Here is a 5,915-nt window from a genome sequence, read left to right as displayed (position 1 = left end):
GTATAGTATTACTTATATTATTTTTAAATATATTTAAATATTATATGTTGCCTTTTTTATCGTCATTTATATAGCATTGATAGAATTTAAAGTGTCAATGAATTGTTAATTATTGTAATATAATATGTAGTACTTTTTATGTAGTTTTTACTATTTTTAAGCATACTAAATTGTTAATTATTTTATATATACTACTTTATTTTTTATTTTTAAAATATGTAATCAAGGAAAAATGGTGACACATGATAATTAAAATAAAGAAAAACACAACTATTGGTCAGCCGCCATGAGAAGGGTAGTGGGGCCCACGTTAATTAATTAGAGAGTAGTAGATTTGATGGATATATGTGTCATTATGGAGATGTTGGATGGTTTTTTTGTCTAAAGAAGAAAAGGTACAATTATAAAGCATTGACATACAAAAGTTTTAAGGAGCAAAAGCTAGTAAATACCAAAAATACCCCCATTTAATTCAGCCAATTTATTCATTTGTAGCTTTTTGATGGGGTCCAATTCAACCCTGTTTTTTTTTGTTTTTTTTGCCACGTGTCGACGGAAAAGAGGATGTTTATTCACTCTTCTTATATAGTATAGTAATATATATATATATATATATATATATATATTTGGTAAAATATTCCAAAAAAAGGGGATCACTTGACACCCCTTCCCACAACATGGGTTCGCAATCAAAACAAAAAGAAGCATTGAGTGGACAGGATATATATTTGCTAGTATGTATAACAAATGTTATTTTTGAAAAATTGTTTTTTTGCAACTATCATAGAGTTCTAACTTCATATATAACTTTGCTCCAATTAACACAAGTCACAACATAACTTTGAAGAAAATCACATTTTCCGTGGATATATATTTTGGAAATTTTGTAAAAATACACGTGTTTTATGTTTGCTTCTCCCTTTGTTTTATAACAAGAATGAATCTTGTTTTGTTAGAAAATATTTTTATTTGTCAATGGTGAGATAGAGCTAATAGACAAGATGCAATCCTTACATTCAATTCATTTTACTACATTTGATTAGCCCTCTTTACGAGAATTATATTCTTTAATAAACTATTCATTGTTAATTTATTCTTCATTTATCAACAAATAGTTATGTTGAATTTTAGGATACATTTATATCGCGTGAAATATTGTTAAGGACAATGTCAGAAAACACGCCTCAAGCTTTGAAGAATCTCCAACAATGTTTGTGATCAAGTATTTAATTTTCTGTAAGATTTTCAATAGTTTTGTAGGTATTAGTTCTTCCCCATTTGTTTATCAAATTAGATGGATTAGTTTAAAGTTACAAACTCATGGGTTCTTCATTATTTTCTCTAACATATATAATTACTGCGTTAGATGAATCTATCATGGATTTTTTTTTCTTTTGTGAACTCCATGTGGATGGTATGTTTCTCTATAAACAAAATAAATATTAGGCCAAACACATATACAATCCCTTTAACTTGCTCTCATTTTTTATTTTGGCTCTCCAACTTATCCTTGTTCCATTTTAACCCTTAAACTCCATTTTTTATGTACCATTTTAACACGAAATATTATTTTTATGATTTCTTTATTTTTATATATATTCTTCAATTGCAACTTCTTATTTTAAATCGACATGTGTCAGTTAATTTTAGTTAAAAAAAATAAAAATTAACAAAAAATAATTCTTTTTTAAAAATAATAATTTCTTTTTAAGAGTTATGTATTTTTATGTGAAAGATAACGTGTGTTGGTTTTCTTTCTTAAAAATCACCGACAATCTAACAAATTAAAGTCAATCGAGTTTTAACATTTTTAGTAGTGTTATTAGCAATGAACAAGAGTCTTTTTTACTCGTATTGAAGATGCGTTTTTTATTCGTATTGATTTATATTAAAAATAAAAAGTGAGTATTTGCGTTAAAATTTAGATGGCCTAGATGATAAGAAATAATAAATAAGTAGTGTTATTTAATTTAATTGAATGTTTAAGAAAGAAAATCAAAGAACTTTCGTCAATTTACTTTCATGCAAAAATACAGAGAAATCTCAAAAAATAATATTATTGTTTGAAAAATTTTATGTTCGTTCACGAATGTTTAATTTTTTTTACAAAAATTAACAGACACACGTCTATTTTTTTAAAATAAAAAATTGCAATTGAAGAACATAAATTTGAAAAAATCATAAAAATTAGTATTAGTGTTTAAATGGTACAGAAGGGTTAAATGGAACAAGGCTAAGTTGGAGTGCCAAAATAAAAAATGAGGACAAGTTTGAGGGGTTGTGTATGTGTTTGGCCTAAATATTAATGTACGCATGTGGATGGTATGTTTCTCTATAAACAAAATAAATATTAATTTTGGATATGACGTAAAAAGTTGATTTTTCATATTTGAAAAATATTATGATTTTGAGTAAAAACAAACTGACCCACGTGCTACTTTTGATGTTTGGAGAGAGTGATTTGTACATTGATTTTACTCTAACCTCGTGCAGAAAAAAGAAATTATTTTTATCCTAACTATTTGATATTGATATTGGTAGGCATGGCATCCATGATTGTGCAATCTGAAGGAATCTAACAGTGAAATATTCACCAACAAATCTATATGGAATCACATCAAGAATATTAGGCCTAAAAGCCAACTTTGATTTTTAAGTTATTTGGAAGAAGCTTATGCTTGATAATATTAAAATTAATACTAATGGAAGTTTTTTTTTCAATAATTCAGGTAATGTAGGAATTGGAGGCATCATCAGAGATGATTGAGGTGAACTCATCATGGCATTTTACTCCTACATCAAATATAATATCATCAGAATTGATGTTAAGAATTGATGTTAAGACACACATGGTAAACATTCATAACAACGTTATTGTAGACATTAAAATTTTATGGGACTCTACAAGACGTGTTAAATTTTAATTGAGATTCTATAAGATGTATTCTATTTCAGTTAGAATTTTTGGAGACTACTTCATTTTAAACCCTAGTTCATACCTATATAAAGGGTAGTATATTTCCTTAAAGAGGCATCACGAAAGTTTCATAAATTTATGGAATATTCACACATAAATTAAGATGTGGCTGAACTCTTCTTTGACAACAAGATACTTCAAAAAGATCTATAAAATCCTCCTTACATGGAGATCAAATAAATCTCAATGAGGTCAAAATCATGCTACATTTGAGAAATACGCTACTAAAAGCTCTCGAATCACAGAGAAATTTTAGAGAGAAGAATCAAGGGAACAAACAGATTTAACTCATATTGTTTTATCGATAAAATTATATTTCTTCATATTTTATTTGTGATTGTAATTTATTTCTATCTCTTAAAAAATTGTTGCAAACAAATTTTGGCACGCTCGTTGGGACCAAATCTATCATTCATCTCTTCTCTCACAAATCAAATCTGCAATAAATTTGAAGCCACAAAACCGCGAAGGTGAAAGCTCCATTTTTATGGGTACTTCTAGTCTCGTTTTTTAGTTTCATCAAGTCTAGACTCTGACAAGCCTTGAAGTAGAGTACATTTTTAGTTCATGACTATATTTTCTTGAAGAGACATGTCGAAAATTCCATAAATATATGGAATATTCACAAAAGATCATATTAAGATATGGTCGAACTCTTCTTGACAACTAAATGCTTCAAGAAGATCTAGAAAATCCTCCTTACATGGAGATCAAATTAATCTCGAGGATGTCAAAATCATCCTATATTCGAGAAATACACTACTAGAATCCGTCAAATTACGAAGAAATTTCAGAGAGAATAATCAAGGGAACAAACAGATTTGTACTCATATTGTTTTATCAATAAAATTATGTTTCTTCATATTTTATTTGTGATTGTAATTTATTTTCTATCACTTGAAAATTTATTGCCAACCATTATAACAACATTTCACTATAACTGTAACACTCCAGAAAAAAATTTCGAACTGAGACTCGAATCATCCTTCGTTGTGAGTAGTATTTTTACCAAGGAATTTAAAATTTCTTTAGTGTTAAGGTCACTAGATGTAGCACCTTGAGTTCCAAGAAGAACTAAAGAGAGTTCATTCAAGTCATTCATAAGTTTTTCTTAAGTTTTAGGTCAACTTCAAACGACCATAACTCCTAGTACAAGATGAGTTAGGAGACCTATAAGATATTAAATTAAATCCCTTTTAGTCCTATTTTCAACACCACCGAGTTTGCTAAATTTCGAGCACTGAGTAAAAAGTTATGACTGATTTACTAACGACGCTCAAACCTGGCAACAGCTCCGCGATGGCTCCGCATTACGGAGCCAATACCGACCTCATTGCCTGGTGAAAAATTATTCCGACTCTCAGCTCATTTTATTTATTTATTTAAGGGTATTTTGGTCCTAAAAACCCTTAGGAGGTCATATAAATTACCCTAAACGTGTAGAAAAATTAGTTTTCATAAATCAAACCCTCTCATCCACTCCAAAAAATTCTAACGCTCAAGGAATTCAAGAAATGTTAAGGCTAGGGTTCTTCTTCAAAGATTTTCCTTCAAGTTCTTCAAGAAGATGATTCTTTCAGGTATGTAAGCTTTCATAGAGTTGGGTTTGTTCACCCACATGCCAATCATGTTAATTTCAGCGTTAAAATTCGTTCTAGGAAGTTGAAAGTATGATGTTCTTGAATTATGTTCTTGAAATTGGCTTTAGTTATTGAGTTTAGATGAGATTGTTGAGTTCTTGATGAAATCATGTCGATTTTAGAGCTGTATATGAATAGGTTCTTGTGTTCATGTGCTGGGCATCTAAATCTAAAGAGGAATTGAGAAAAAGAACCGAATTTAGGCGAATTGGGGTTAGAAAATGAAGAAGAAAAAAGTAGGGCGAATCTGGCACCTTGCTCCGCATGGTGGACCTGCCTTCCCCTTTCACAAAAATTTTCTTCGAGTCACGGAGAGGTCACGGACCTCTCTGCCTCAAAAAGTTAATTTGCGACCAAATATTAAAATGCATCTCCACATCGCAGACTTGCTTCCAGACAGTGGTTTCTTGATCGTTTCTCATGTTTAACTATCTAAAAACACTCCTAAACATCACGAGATCTTCCCTATCACAAATCGCAACCTTGAATTCATAAATCACATTCAAGGTAGAGTTGAGAGTCAAGTCTTGAGAGTTCTCTCGAACATTTTTGAGAAAGTCCCTTTGAGTCCTTTAAGGAGTCTTCTACAAATTCTAATAACTTGTTTCAAGACTCGAGCAAGTGAGTATGAGAGTGAGGAGAATGTATTCATGAATCTATTTTTTCATCACGATATCCTTCATATCTAAACCATAATTCTTGAATTCATAATTCACATTCAAGAGAGAGTTACGAGTAGAGTTCAAGAAAGTCTTTGAGTTAAATTGTGAATCATTTGAGATCCATCATCAATTTGAGTTAAGTTTTGAGGAAGTAAGTAAGAGAATGAGAAGAGTTGTATACATGAGTTCCATGTAGTTATGTAGACCTTTTAGTCAAGTCATTCATTCCCATAAATTCCGCATGGACTCCATAAATTTGAGTATCATTAAGAGGAGTAGTATCTTCAAGTTCTAAGTCTTCAGTATTGAGTTCCTAATCCCCTGCTAGATTATATTTCTAATCATGGGACTTTACATGTTACCCATGAAGTCCTTGAGTTGAATTGTTCATGCTCATAATTCTGAATGAACCCTATAAGTCGAACAGTCTTAAGATAAGAAGTATCTTTGAGTCTTTGAGTTGAGTAGTTCATGCTCATAATTCCGCATGAACTCTGAGTTGAGCATTCTTGAAATGAGTAGTATCATTGAAGTTCTTGAGTCCCACGTATTGAGTTCTATCTATGGTTATTGAAAACCTTACGTCGAGTCGTTCACATCCATAATTCGGCATGAACCATACTTTAAGAAGTCTTT

The sequence above is a fragment of the Solanum tuberosum genome, unplaced genomic scaffold (genome assembly GCF_000226075.1).
Source record: "Solanum tuberosum cultivar DM 1-3 516 R44 unplaced genomic scaffold, SolTub_3.0 scf00171, whole genome shotgun sequence".
NCBI classification, from domain to species: Eukaryota; Viridiplantae; Streptophyta; class Magnoliopsida; order Solanales; family Solanaceae; genus Solanum; species Solanum tuberosum.
The sequence above is the reverse complement of the archived record's forward strand: the minus strand, read 5'-3'. Positions refer to the sequence as shown.